At 36.6% G+C, this 15,438-nt stretch overlaps 1 long non-coding RNA gene across 2 annotated transcripts; it reads right to left on the reverse strand.

Moving 5' to 3' along the window:
* Positions 1 to 289: 289 nt before the first annotated feature.
* Positions 290 to 14,729, reverse strand: LOC142041217 (uncharacterized). 2 transcript variants are annotated; one of them, XR_012653381.1, is made up of 5 exons: positions 14,644 to 14,729; positions 9,585 to 9,812; positions 7,278 to 7,355; positions 2,790 to 2,872; positions 290 to 818 (listed from the first exon to the last, which is right to left on the reverse strand). It is a non-coding gene; the product is annotated as an uncharacterized LOC142041217 (long non-coding RNA). The 2 variants fall into 2 exon arrangements; XR_012653380.1 differs by lacking the exon at positions 14,644 to 14,729 and adding an exon at positions 13,803 to 13,838.
* Positions 14,730 to 15,438: the final 709 nt, after the last annotated feature.

Here is a 15,438-nt window from a genome sequence, read left to right on the forward strand (position 1 = left end):
CACAGCACCCTTAGCGATTACCAAAGGGACAAAAAATATTTTTAACCAAAATTTTCTCTCCATTTTAAAGTTCTTTTTATCCCTTACCTAGTCTGTTCTCCATATTATGTCCCATTCAATCAACTTTACCAGCTTACTGTTGTGAGCAAGTGCCAAGTTTTACATTTGGGAAATGCTAGGTCTGTGGAAGAGCACAGCTGGAGTGGATATAATGAAACAGCGTTCTTCCGTACCAAAGTGATCTTGATGCTGATGAGAAAAAAAAAAACAACGACACAACAATATGGTGTATATTTATACCAGTTTAATGAGGCTCTATTCAAAAATCCAGCTGTGGAAATGTGATTAATCTATATACATAGTCTTCCAGTACTAGAAAGTAAGTTCTCCTTAGTACAGACTGATTTCCACACATTACAGATTGTATCGTGACACTTAATCATTTCCTGTAGACCATTCACAAGCATGTAAGCACACTTTGGAGTTTGAATACGTCGCATGGGAAGCAGAGCAGCTACTAATAAACAGCACTTCATTGACAGGGGGCTGAGCAACGATATAATTCTAGTTCCTGAAATTCTTTGTTTCTTCCTTTCATTCTTTCTTTCTTTATTATTCCTTTTCATTTTTCTGTCTTTATTCGTTTTTTTTTCAACAGAAAACCTTTAAAGCTAATACTGAATTACTTCTGTAGGTGGTGCCAGAGATGTTTGGATGGGTTTGCTTGCTTGGATTTAACTGTGGCTTTATGTATGTGCAAAGTTTGGCTTGATGTCACACATTATGGTTATGAAATTCCTTGGATTCTCTGTGCTTTTCTGTCAGAAGATAAAAACAACTGTTATCCAATCTGGAAGGCAGTGGATTGTCATTCATGTCCTCTGCACAGTGGTTGGTATAGTGTATTTACAGAAAGACCCTTCTAAATCTTTAAGCAACAGCATGCAAGCTTTTGAGTAAGCTTTTAACATTCTAGGCCATCAAAGTTTTGGTTTTGTGTCAAAGTTAAATACAGACTTTATTATGAATAGACTAATTTCACTTGTTCCATAGATTTATATTTTTTTAAGAGGAAAAACATGCCTTTCTTTGAATTCACATAGTAAGAGACTGAAGGGTCTGGGGCCAATGCCTTGAGGACAAGAACAGAAACAGCTAGTAGATTCTATTATTATTTATTTGTATTCTAACAGAGTTGCTTGGGGCTCTGGACATTGAGCTAAAAGATGGACAAAGCACAAGCTAGTGCCATCACATTATTGACAGGCAGCAGGAGCCAGAGAAAGCTGAAAGGAGACGGGAGAAGGGAGACACAGGATTCTGCAAAGGGAAGGAAACCAATGTATTAAAAATGCCACATCTAATGGAGCTGTGCCATCTCCTAAGAGGACTCTACACTGAAGTTAGGTGCCTGAGCTCCATGCACAGCAAGCTTTAAGCATTACGTGCTTAAACATAGAGGATTCAGTTGTGCTTTTCACGATCCAGTTACATTATTTTCTAAACAGTTGCACAGCTTCCAAAGGAGGTGTGGATTGTACCTCCTTTTTCACTCAGATTCATGTGGAATAAACTGTTACTTCATGACTAAAGTCTTCTCTGGAAGGAGAGATGTTGATATCCCCTCACTGACTTATATATCCAACTCCCACTTCAGGCACCACTGTTATATTGTGGATCTGTGCCCAATTTTCCTATTAATGAAGAGGAATTATAGCAATTTCTCACTTCACAGAGTCATTGTGAGGCTAATATAGTAAATATTAAGACATGAAAAAAATTAACCTTATTAAAGGAAGTTCATATAAGTTGTCTAGATAAACAAGAACCAAATTAGGAAATGTATAATAGACCTGGGAAAGTGAAGTATGCAAAGAACAAGAGAGAAGAAAAGAAGACAGGAGTCCTTTACATCAAAGGAAGGGAAAAAAAAGGAGAGTGGGGAATAATTCAGTAGATGAAGAAAGCATACATACTTCACTCTCTGTCCATGGGAAAACAGGCTTGTAATTTGAGTTTTCTGGTTTTCCTTTGAGGTAGGAAAAGTGAACTGTTTAGATTATGGTTTCCTCTGCACATTTGAATTGAAACATCCTAATTCCCCCAAAACTTGTCAACAGTGACAAAGCTAGATCCTAAGCTTTTTCATCAAGGAATGTCTTCTCTCTCTGAATACAGGAATGAAGATTGAGGTAGCATTTACTATGGATGCTTGTTGCATATTTATTTTAATATTTCATCATTCAACTGGATATCTATTTGACTGGGTTTTCTTTGGGGACAGTCAAGGAACACATCAGCCTCTGCAATTTTATACATTCATTGCCTGTAATAGGGTGATGAGATGGGAATAAATTATAAATAAACACAGAAATGCTAAACATAGACTAGCAAACTGACTGTTTCACAATAGAGCTTTGTCACCCAGAGCATGTAAGTACACTAACAGTTTGTTCTAAGATACATCAGTGGAATAAGATATAAATGAAATGAAAGAATTACAGCAACAGCAGTCAAACAAGAGTAAGGAAATAGTAATCTGTACATTTTGCCACTGTGCCAGTGACATCAAAGTCTCTGAATCCAATTGTTTCAAAATAAGTATGTTGGAATCTTCAGAGAAGAGAAGCTAGTTATGGTATATTTTGTCCCTTCCATGCCATGGTTTAGGAGGAAATGGAAGCAATTATATTCATGAAACAGAGCTCTAAGACTCTAGGTCAGATTCATTACTTCGAGCCTGAAATAATTCTGGAATCAATTAATTTAGATACAAAGGTAAAACTTACATTTCAGAACTTCAGCAGACAGCAGGTCTGTCTGTACTTCCATCCTCCAGCAAAAAGCTATCACCTCAGCCTCCCGTTACTTCCTTGTTTGACCCAGTGGAAAGAACATGGACAAGATGATTGAATTTTTTTCATGTATCATTGGTGCCAAGTGTAAAGGTTAGGGTTACAGGCAGCCTGTGTGACCCCAAAGATCATAGATTCACTGAACCATTTAGTTTGGAGGGAAACTCACAAGATCATCCAGGCTGATCTCCTTAGAGATTGTTATTTTATTGTTATTAAACTTATTTACTTTATTATTTAAACATCTTTATTGTTGTTAAATCATATATATTGTATTTCACTTCAAATATTTATCTCTATTCTGTTAGTGATAAATAGTACTGTACGCTGTCTTTTAAGCACGTGTGTGAAAACTCCACAAAAGAATGGTGCTTGACTAATTCTTCCTGCATGTGATCCCAATGGTGTCACAAGGATTGTACATCCTTAAATTGTAACATCTGTCTCATGTTACACCTATAATGCTATAAAGCTAATTATACTTGCATAAATTTATATTCAGTATTAAAATCTCTAGCAGCATTAGCAATGGCATTACTGTGGCTGACCTATTAAAAGATACTGGGTAAGAATGAAATGTCACAGTCTTAGTTTATCCTCAGAAGAATATAAGTGATAATCAGCCTAGTAGGTTAGCTTTATTTATGACAGTAAATAGAGTTGGCAAATAGTATATAAACCACAACAGTATGCTGCTACTTTATGTCTTTGCTTTCCCATTTGGACTGCTGTAATGAGACAAGACATTGTACTGAGAGTGGTTTGCAGAAAACAGGGAGATGTCTATTTATGACTTGTATTGTACACTTTATATTCTGGGTGGCTGTAAGACTTGTGAAGCAATACTGTTCACACAGTTCCCTAAATAATTCTCTGTTGTGATGAGCTGACAGACTTAGAAGAGTGCATTACTTGAAAGAGTAAACATCAAGAAGCCTCCAGGGGTTCTTTCACTTCATTCATATTGCATTATCCCATTTAGCAATTGTAGTTACATCTCTGCAGCCCTAATAACTGTTCAAGTGAAGTAATATTATAGTTCTAAAAGACATGAACCTACTGGGCCAAACATAATCATATTCACGTTCCAGTGATGGACATGCAGACTAAAATGTACGTAATAGCAAGGGGATATGTGCTTGCCAAATAATCAAAGCAGAGCAAAACTGACTCACTTCCTGAAACAAGCAGCTAAGACTTGGGTTTTTTTAAAACTGCATTCTGTAGAAAATTATAAATAATTGCAATCCACATTAACATACCCCAAAAAAGGAAGCTCTTCTGGCACTACTTGGGGAAGTTTTCTTTTAAGACAATATTTCTGTAACTTTCTAGCTTCTTTATTGTCCAATCAGAGTCTGAAAATGTCTTTCTTTCATCTGCTGCTAGGAACAGAAGAGCTACGCTGCATCCCCGTTTAGCACCCGCAGAAGCTCTAGAGAGGTTTGTTAGGGACTGTGAGCCTGTGTGGCTCATGAGAACTGGAACCAGTGTTGCTTCATCACTGTTAGCCCTGTAACTCTCGAGTCCACACCAAACATTGCCATTGTGAGAAAGTAGAACCAGAACTTCTGCAGCAAGAGCAGGCTTGTGGAGCTAAGATCAAAACAGAGCCAACACAGGACTAACTAATAAATAAAGGGCACTGTATATGTTAAAAGGAAGTTTACATGGTTTTATTTCTGTTCTTTTGTTCCTTTGGCTAAATAAGCTCTCCAAGTAGATTAAAAATAAATATTAACATTTCACAAGAATCTAGTCGTGGAATCTTTCCTTTTCTTCGTTGATGTTTAATCATGCTCAGCTGTCAGGTGAATAAAAGAAGAGTAATCAGAGGAGTATGAAAAAGGAAATCAGTAATCTCGGTGGAATAACCCTGCTAGGAAAACTCTCTACAGTGGAGAAAGTATATAAATGCCATCTGAGGCAAGGCAGAAAAGAGACTCACTGAGTCTACGGTGCTGGATAAATAAGCCTCTGTAAATGTTAGGTTCATCTATCTAGATCAGGAGTCTTTAACTCTTTATTTGCAGGAAATATCACAGTAAGTATTTAAGCGTAGTTTGAACAACTTAGCTTGCCTCAGTCACTCCTCATCTCGTGTTTTAAAATCTGTGAGTCAGATCCTGAAGCTCTATCAGGCTGCATTGACCAAAAGATCCCACCTACCCTGCTAATTAGAACAAATAGTCAGTTGCTCTCGTGAGCTGTATGGTTATTGCAGTTCTTGGCTGAAGCACCACGGGATGAATTTTGTACTCTTTTATTTGTACCTTGCCTTCCTCCTTTGAGAAAGAACAGATCACGACTGAAATTAATGGAGTGAAACTGCACAAGTCATGACAGTAATTTTAACGGATTGAAACTAGTTTGTTCATTTAAATTAAATTTCTTATGGCAGAGTTTAGTGGACCAGATATCTGTTGACGTACCAATAGTACTTTATAGTTGAAAAAAAACATTTTTCTCCTTCCAAGGCTTAGTCAGTAACAGTAAGGAAAATTGTGTGTAAAGAAGTAAGTCCTATTAAGCATAAAAACAGATCAAAATAGACTTTGGGAACTTGCATTCAGAATAAAAGCTAAAATGCTTCTCTGGATCATCCAGCTTAGCTATCATATCTTATGGTTAACCAGTGAACACAGAACTGAAGTATTGTAACACAGGAGAAGAATGCTTTGCAATGTTAGATAAAAGCTAGGACACATGTATGTACAGTCTGCAGCTAAATGATCAAACCCCAGAAATGTCAGCTTTGTTTCAAAGTGGTAAAGTATGTATTCATGCAGATAAACTGAAGCTTTTTGACAAAGCTTCTCGGCACACTGCTTCAGTACGAATAAATAAGAGTAAGCCAAATGCATATTTAGAAGCTATGGAGGTGGTATCTTTGAAAAAAATATTTAAATGAAATAGAAATATCCTAAATTTTTGAGTCCACTCTATTAAACTGTTTTTACTCACTGATACAATCTTTGCCATTCCTGTTTGTATGGAACTAGTTAAGTGCAAATTTTCTTTCCTTTTAACTGATGTATGTACTTTGAGAGCATGTAACGTTTAATTAGTAACTACACATTTATCTAACTTCATATGCTATAGCTCAAAGGGAAATGACTAGATATGGATGTAAATGAAAATACTTTCTTATTCTTACTAGTCTGTTATGGCTGTTCATATTTTAATAATATAGCAAAGTGGGGCTACAAAACATGCTTTCCTGGCACCTTCCCTCCTTTTGGGGGTACTATAATAGAGGAAGATAAAAAAAAAAATACCCTCAAGGAAACCTAAATAATGACTGTCTTTTCTGAATGCAGCTTTCTGACAGAGACAATTTAGAGCCAGTCTTCAACCCATGCAAGGTTTATGACTATAATAATTGATACTCCAAACTCAGAAGGCTATAGAAATTCTATCAAGTGTTTAAAAGATGTTAAGCTCACATGATTATTTTTAAATATTAGGATGAAATACAATGAGAAATTGATTGTACAGTAATATAAATCAGGGATCGCTTCTCATTCTGTAGAAAATTGCTGAACTATTACATTATTCACAATACTTCTCAGCAGAATGCCCACAAGGCAGGGTACCAAATAGTAGATGATCAGGGAAACACTTTATCCTTTACTAAACTGATAAAATAATATGATGAATAGAAGGAGAAGACTGCAAAGTGCTGAGTTACTATGGTGATAAAGGTGATATAAGGACTTCTATAGAATGGAAGAGGAAATAAAAGCACAGGGAATTCTTCTTATTAAATATGCACCAGTCAAGCTCTCTGCCTTGTGTTAGTTTGCTCACATGCAGTCTCATATATTCCATTTTTTAATGTCCTTTGGGTAATTACTTATTTATCTCATACAAATCATCTAAGTAAACACAGGTTTAATATAACTAGTTACTGAAGTTTATATACCTCTTGGGCTTTTAGTGTTGTCTGATTAGATTAAGGAGAAGAAAAACATACCAAAAAATCCTAGTTTTCTCAAGTTTCCCCTTAACTCCTATAATTAAGTCAGTAGTATACATATTTAATAACACTTTGCTTTTCTATGCACTTCTATATGGTTGAGCCATATTTACTAGATGTATATTTTCATGAGATTAAAATCAGGAAAAATGTAGATTTACACTGCATGTATTGAGCTCTTTCTGCAAAGAGTGACATGAGAACAACCCTGATGCCAAAAGGGGTAAACAAGTCTGACTTTTAATACTAACTCAGGTTTGAACATTTATTCTGTATATACAGTTGAATTGAATTCCTTGTCATAGCCAGCGCATCCCAAATTACAGCTGAGGTTATTCTCAGAGGTGGTGTGTATCAGTAGTGGTGTCATAGTGTAGATAGAATAAACTGGTTGTCAGAAAACTGGATCATGAAAAACATATTAATCCATTATCTTTACTCACAATCTACTGTGGCCTGCAGTCTTAGTCAGCAAACTAATGTATCTGATTGATCTGATTTCTTGCCCTTTTCGCTCCCTCCTGTAAACAAATGAAATGGAGCAACTATTAATTTACCATGAAGTAATTCACATACTGTACTCTTAGACCCTGTCTGATTCTCATTTCTCCTTTCTGTCAATACTTTTCAATCCCAGTTCTGCAGTTTCCTCTTAACTTTGGTATAGCTTTAAATATACTTTTTCTAGCTCTGAGAAATTATTATCACCTGTTTAAAAGTGTGCTAATTAAAAAATTGTCAAGCTTTTATTTATGTCCTTAAGAGAATATCGCAACGCTTGCATCTTTCTTGAAAAATATTTTGAAGTAATATTGCAAAAAATTTCCTGATCCCCCATATATACCTAAATAACAGTCTCTCTCTTTATTTTAATAATGACAGAAATGGCAATTTCTGAACTACCCATCAAATGAGTGCTTACAGATCAATAAAGCATTATTATATTAGTAATGTAGAAATTGTAAATACAAAAACAATATGGCAAGACTTATTATATGACTTTTGGACACACTTCAATATCAAAACTAGCATCATGTAGCAAAACACTAATATATAAATACAGGTACACTCATATTAAAATTTTATTTGTGGTATATTTAGCAGTAGTTCCATCATGGTGAAAGAAAGAAAACAGATACACAGGTTTCTGTTTGACTTGGTTGAAGACATTGAAGACAAGGGTAGGGACTTAATATTCTTATGTCCTTTGCTTTTTGATAAACTAGCATGATCATAACTTTTTGGGTCCCTGTTTCAGTCTTTAATTTTTAGCATCTAAACATTACAAAGAAAAATAGCAAGAGAGAGAACTGGAAATGAAATCCTTCTGTTTCCATAAGTATGTATAGAAACCTAATTTCCCAATAGAGAAAAAAAATTCATAGAATTCATCAAATCCTGTTTCATTAAATTCTCAGCTCAAACCTAGACCTGCAAATATCTGATCTGTGAATCTGTGGGTGGGTACATGATTCACAGGACCAAGTGCTAATAAATCAAACTTTCTTTCCACTCAGTTTGGGAACCAGTGTATTGCATCTCCTTTTCTTACCTTGCATGAAGTTCAATACATCAGGCTTTCTGAAGATGCACTACAAATGCTTGAAAACCAAAAGCATTTCCTTTCAAGGCTAAATCACTGCAGTATAGATCTCAAAACAGTTTTCAAAACTGATTAAGCCTCTGATAAATCAGAACAATTTCAAGGTTTTTTATGGCAAATTTTATAACACCAGCTTACCAGTTTATGGCAATGGTGTTATTGAAATATGATCTGTTATTATGTGGAAGGAAAATAAGTGGATGGGTTAAATGTCTACCTGGAGAAAATTCACGGGTTTTTGCATATGATACCAACATTTTAACAAACAGTTACACCACTGAGATTTTGTTCTGATAAGCAGTCTTGTTAGCTAGCCTAGCTTCAGGCTTCTAGACACTTATTACCTCTTTGTTTGATTGGATTTTGGTTTGTTTACTAGGTTAAAATTTCTAACATGGATTAACAGTGAAAGTGAACAAAAGCAAACAAATCATTATGCTCATGAGATTGTGAGGGACAAACACATTCATCATTTAAAGGACACACAATAGGTAATGTAGCACAGTGTGTGTCACAGATATGATAGGAACCAATTACTGTTAAATTTCACAAGCATACAGGCTCCCAACTGGCAACCCAACTTCTTGTCAGGATTTTGAAATTGTAGCATGTTAATTTACTGTTATGTATTTATTAAAGTATGCTTTGCTGTCATCTTGCCATCAGAATTATCTTTCAAATATTCACTTCTGCTGCATTCCTTTGGGGACTCACTCTGATGTTTACACAGGCATTCAGTCCTACAATTCTTATATTTACTTACCTTGATAATGTACTTCCATCTAATTCTGGTGGTGGAATTGATGGAAAGAGTCAAGTGAATAATCTTATGAAATCATAGATTCATAGAAAACAGGCTGGAAATGACCCCAAGAAATCATCTATTCTACATTCCTGCTGTCAGGCAGCATCAACTCTGTCTGAACTTGTTCCATTTGTGCACCCCAAAAAATTTTCTGGCTCTCTCTATAGGAAATGTGGGCTTGCTCTTCTTAGTTTTTTTGCAGAGGCTTTACAAGCAATTCACAGCCCAACTGAACCTCAATTATGTATCACAAGCCTGTGACATTAAACCATTCCTGATAGATATTTGTCCAAACTGTTCTAAAAATGTAATTCCAGCCTGTCAATTTTTTCAAGTACTTGCCTTTTCATCTAGAAAGATTTTCCTTCTGTCTGACAGTTCTCAGCTTCACAGCAGACCAATAAAGGCAATCATGGCATCGCACCGTAAGTCACCAGTATTTCAGAGAAAAGGTCTTGAAAAGCAAGGAAGCGTTTAGCTTTCAGGACTACTAAATCCATGACCTCTCCAGGTCAGATATGGAGGAGACCTGCGTAATTCTGTTGGCTTTCAGATATAAGCATACACCTGCTGAAATACAACAGAGGCCATCAGTTCATTCCAGATAGGTCATTGAACATCCATGAAAAAGTAACAATTTTCATTAATCAGTGACCTGATCTGTATTCCAACCAATAATCTAAAGGGGATGGGTCCTATAATTCATTCCTAATAACTGTAAAGGCCCCAGTACCTTATGTATTTGATCATCTACAGTAAAAAAATAGGATAACCTTATAGGAACTGATGTACAGGTTATCCCATTAATATTTTTATTGAGAATTCATTCCTTTTAAAAGGTGAAAGATAGATGTTTGTCAAATCATTATTGCTTCTTATTGAAAGTAGAAGTAGGTCCTGTATTTTGAGAGTATCTATTTTTACATTACTTACAGATCAGATCAACAAGATCTCAATGTGGTAAGCTATTTTTCTTGCCCTGACATCATCTGGAAGAAAGAAGATGAATTAGAAGTACAGCACAAGTCAGTAATTTCGACTTGGAGCAATCTCAGTAATTGAAGATTCACTGTTATGTGTCTAGAAATTCTTTGGCTTACAGCTTTGATGTTGGGCTTATATCTTTCACAGCCACAGCACACTTTTTGGTTCTTAAATTCAGTACTGTGGCACTTTCGCTCAAAAAGTTTCCAGACTGACACTGTGGGGTGCTCAGAGATTGCAGTGAAGGAAATAACACTTTCTATTTGTTGTGTTATTAGACTTCTTCCTTAAGTGTCCTTGACCATCCACTGTCAGAGACAGGGCACGACATTTTGGTCTTACTCAATGCAGCTCTTTTTACTCTCCTGTGGTCAACATGCCTGAAAGTCAGGACATTATTTAGCTACAAAATATGGATGGAGGAGCCTTGGTTAAGGCTTTGAATCTTTTGAATACCTGCCCCTGGTCATTAGGTTGACTCACTGCCATTTACAGGCTGTTTTCCCCCTTGCATCAGGAATATTACCAGGGTGGATGTTGTCTTTTAATCAGCTCGCCAAACCATTCTCTTTTGCTAGCTGCATCTGTTGCACCTTTTTTTAGAGAACTTTGATTGTCTATGCCTTGAGCAACTGGATAGAGCTAAATAAGAAGATGCAATGATCTTCTAAATGTATTGACTGTGTCTTCTCACAAACCATAAGAGGTTTTATAACAGTTTTTCCCTGTCTTCAGGGAGTTAGTTGAACTTTTATCTTCCTTCTTTGTACCAACTCAGTTTTCCAAAAGCCAATATGCAAAATCTGAAAAATTGTCTTTCTTCAAAAATGTTGGTTTTAGAACAGAATCACAAAACCAAAAAGCAGTTGGGGCTGGAAGGAGCCTCTGGAGTTAGCTGGGCCATTTGAGTTAGCTCAAAGCAGGGCCATCCAGAGCAGGTTGCCGAGGGCTGTGTGAGTGGGTTTTTAATATCTCCGGGGATGAAGGCACCACAACCTTTTTGGGTAACCTGTGCCAGTGTCTGACCACCTTCAATGTAACAGATTTTCAGTTGCAACAAAGCTAATCCCCAAGCCTAGCTATGAAAAATTTCTGTTGAATTCAACAGGTGTTTTGTCTGAATTAGTTTTGTAGAATTTATCTTTATGCCCCTTAAGCTTTGCATTAAACACTCATGTAAATGAAAAAAGATCATGAAAAATATGTAAAGACTCCAATTTTCTGCTAATCTCTGAAATAAATTATTGGATTTGCTAAAACCAAATTAGTAATAGGCAAAAAAAAAAAAGTTGCTGGATCTTTTTCTAAAGACCACCATGCTCCACCATATGCCAAACATGTACAGTGTGCTCTATTTTGTTTGGCATGTATCAGAAGTTTAAAGTGGCAAAGCCTGAAAGTTTCGCCAGTCCATTCAAAACTATACTTTTCAAATCTTTGTGCAGCATGTTATTTTTAACCAGGAAAGTAGTATCTGTACTTATGGTACTTGTGGAAAAAAATCTTCCCTGTAATTTTTAATTTGTCTTGGAAGTTCTGTTGAAAGACAAAGCTTTATAAATGCGAAGTTGTCTGCATGACAAGAGTTTAAAAGGCCATGAAAATATTGAGAAAAAAATTTATTCCACAGGTAGACTATCTTCTCTCTACCTTTTTTATCCCAGTGCTTCACAAATAATTTTTTTTACTTTGTGGAATCTGTTTTTGTTACTGTTTAATGGATATTAAACACGACATCTTACCCGTCTTGCTACTTAACAAAAACTCCATGTGGTATATATAATGTCTCATTGCCATACAAAAAACCCCCACTGATTTTAATATAATACTTTACTCATCTATTTTTTACAATAATATTTTAGTTTTCTTGCAGTGAAAGCAGAGGTAATTATAATGAATAAAAATTTTTAAAATAATAATAAATATAATAAATTCCCTACAGTTATACCTGTTGAGCTTGTGAAAATTGTGAATTAATACTGTATTTTTAAATAAAAATTAACTCTTAGCACTGTTGATATCTATCTGGTGGCTATTTTCCTCCTAAATTCCCTATCCTAGACAAAAGTATCAAAATTAGAAGATGATGAAACAGAAAGTTAGAGCCCTGTGTATATGATATGGACCCAATTCACCAGAAATTTTATTGAAATTAAAAAATTCCATAGAAATTAAAAAATTCCATAGAAATTATTGAAAAATTAATGGTTACAAAAGTCCAGTTGATGTCAATGGGAATTTTGCCATGGCAAAATGGGGTCTAGGGGAGCATTTCAGTCCAGTAATTTAACATAAGTAGATACTAACTTCATTTTCTTTTCAGAATCCTGAAAGTTTACAGATACCACCAGAAATGAGTAATTAGTTTTCAGACAGTTATACTTGTCATTTTAAAATCTGAATAAATGTATTTCATGATGGGAATTCCTATTTTAAACAGTTCAAGAAGTTATACCTTATTTTTATAATACATAATAGTGTAAGATTTTCCAGCACAGGAATTGACACTTCAAGGTTACTGGAAATAAAAGAATATTTGACATCTCTTTTCTCACCATGCTGCAGATATTGTTGGCCAGACTACAATCCCAGGCTTACCTGGAACTCTGTATGGGCTACTTCATAGATATGAAAGCCTTTCCTTATCAGTTACAGAATTTAATGCTAGCTAACACAGCTAGCAGCAATCAAGGTTTTGGCTCCACTCAAATTGCACTGTTGAGCTTGGTGAGGATATTGCCATCAGCTTTACAGGGAAAAGCATCTGAGAGGGCTGTCAAAGGCACTAAGAGTACCTCTGTCAGCACTTACAACAGGGATGTTTTAGAGACTCCCAAAAGTATTTCTTTGCCTAATAGTGATTAACTATGCTTAGAAAAATATAGGTTTCATAACTTCTTGTGCATAATGTTTTTAAATACATGCTCATGGTGCTATACTCTTTGGCAGGCATATGTACTGACACCATTGATACCCAAACGCCCTTTAAAATTAAATAAATATCAATATCAATATAGTCCTGGCAAGGACTATTGTGTAGAAAGAGTGCAGTGCAGGATTCCATAGCATTCAATGGCTTAAAGGGAAAGGTGAAAATCTGAGAGGGTTTCTTTGTAGTGTATTTGTTCTTTCAGGTAGGCAAACTACTGAAGTGAACAGCTGCCTTCAGCCATTCTTTACTGCCACTGCAAAGCATCCAAAATAGATGATGAGCCTGGAGCAGTGGTAGCAGGTAGGAATCATTCCTAAAGCAGGATTACAAAGATTCATCTTCATTGGCTGAAAAGCCAAAAATTTTGTCACACAAAAGAGCACACACAAACCCCAAAGGTTCTGTCGTGGTTTAACCCCAGCCAGCAACTAAGCACCACACAGCTGCTCGCTCACTCCCCTCCAATAGCCAGTAGGATGGGGGAGAGAACTGGGAAAAACCCCTGAAACTCATGGGTTGAGATAAAGACAGTTTAATAGGACAGAAAGAAAGAAAATAATAATGATAATAATAATAAAAAAATGACAACAATAATAAAGCAATTGGAATATACAAAACAAGTGATGCACAATGCAATTGCTCACCACTCGCCAACCGACACCCAGTTCGTTCCCAAGCAGCAATCCCCCCAGGCCAACTCCCCCCAGTTTATATACTGGACATGACGTCACATGGTATGGAATAGCCCTTTGGCCACTCTGGATCAGCTGTCCTGGCCGTGTCCCCTCCCAACTTCTTGTGCCCCTGCAGCCTTCTTGCTGGCTGGGCATGAGAAGCTGAAAAACTCTTGACTTAATCTAAACACTACTTAGCAACAACTGAAAACATCACTGTGTTATCAACATTCTTCTCATACTGAACCACAAACATAACACTATACCAGCTACTAGAAGGAAAATTAACTCTATCCCAGCTGATACCAGGACAGGTTCTGCATTATTTTTCATTATATGCCAGAGTGAAAGTTCTTCTAAAAGGAAAAAAAGAGGGGAAGCTACAGGTCCACGTGGTAATGGATCCTCCTATACGTCAAATACAACCACCAGGCACTGGGATAATGGGCTTTCTCTAGAGGGGCTTTCTTCACCTATTCCTTCTCTTGTGCTGAATTTGAAAAAACCTCTGGGATATAAGCTTTATAGAAATGGATTTGTACTTGCAAAGCATGGATGAGCATGTAATGAGCATTTTCCAATTTAAAAATCCCACAGTAATTTTCCTAAAGTCCCAACTAGCTTGAATTAATATGCCTATCACATAAAGGGTGATACCAGATGCTTACAGATAGGAGGCTTAGGTAGCTGGGTCTCCTCCCACCCAGTTAATTTAAAATCTAATAAGATTCTTTCCCAAATATTACATTTGCAAACAGGCACAGAAACAAAACATTTTTCACAAGCAGTCTTACATTTGCAGTTTCATTACCTAGTTTCAATCTTTCCAGCCAAGAAAGTTTTCATCAGACTGATTAAACTGCTTCCCAGTAAAACTATTCATCCCCTTTAGAAAGCATGTATCTCATGATTATGAGCTCATGGGACTGAGCTCTCACCATATGTGCAGGAAAGGCACAAGTTCCCTGGGCTGGATGCAGCCACAGTGGTGACAGCAGATCTGTGTGTGACACTGAGCATATGCCCTGCCTACAAGGTATATGCTATGACTGTTCTTCCTTCCCTGCCCTGGTAAATCCATCATTACATTCAAGCCCTTTTATTTCCAGAGGAGTGGTCCACGCGGCCCCCTGGTATTCACGCCAAGCACAGTGGTTTGCTGCAGGAAAAGCAAATGGATGTTCAGTCATTTGTGAGGATGCTCCGTTCCCTGAGCTTTAAGCTTTACGTTTTCAATGGCAACAGAGCTAATCCCCAAACCTTACTGTGGCAAAATTTCTCTTGAATTCAATAGGAATTTTGCCTGAATTATTTTTGTAGAAATGGCCTTATGTCCCCAAAGCTTTGCATTAAACCTTACAGTGTTTCTTAAACCAAGTTTAAGGCCACCAGCTGCACCATAGCATCCATCAGCAGAGCTCCATGGAGCTCCCCTCTGGCTCAGGGCATGCCACTGGGGCATAACCATCCTTGCAAATGGAGCCAGCGTTGAATCTGCAGCTCTTAAAGCAGCTACAGGGGTACATTTACATCTCTACTAGTGAAGAAAAAAATAGGTCCAACTCCATTCTCTGACCCTGAGGACAGGTGACATGGTATGGCTTGC

This window comes from Buteo buteo, chromosome 17, assembly GCF_964188355.1.
Source record: "Buteo buteo chromosome 17, bButBut1.hap1.1, whole genome shotgun sequence".
In the NCBI taxonomy this organism is placed as follows: Eukaryota; Metazoa; Chordata; class Aves; order Accipitriformes; family Accipitridae; genus Buteo; species Buteo buteo.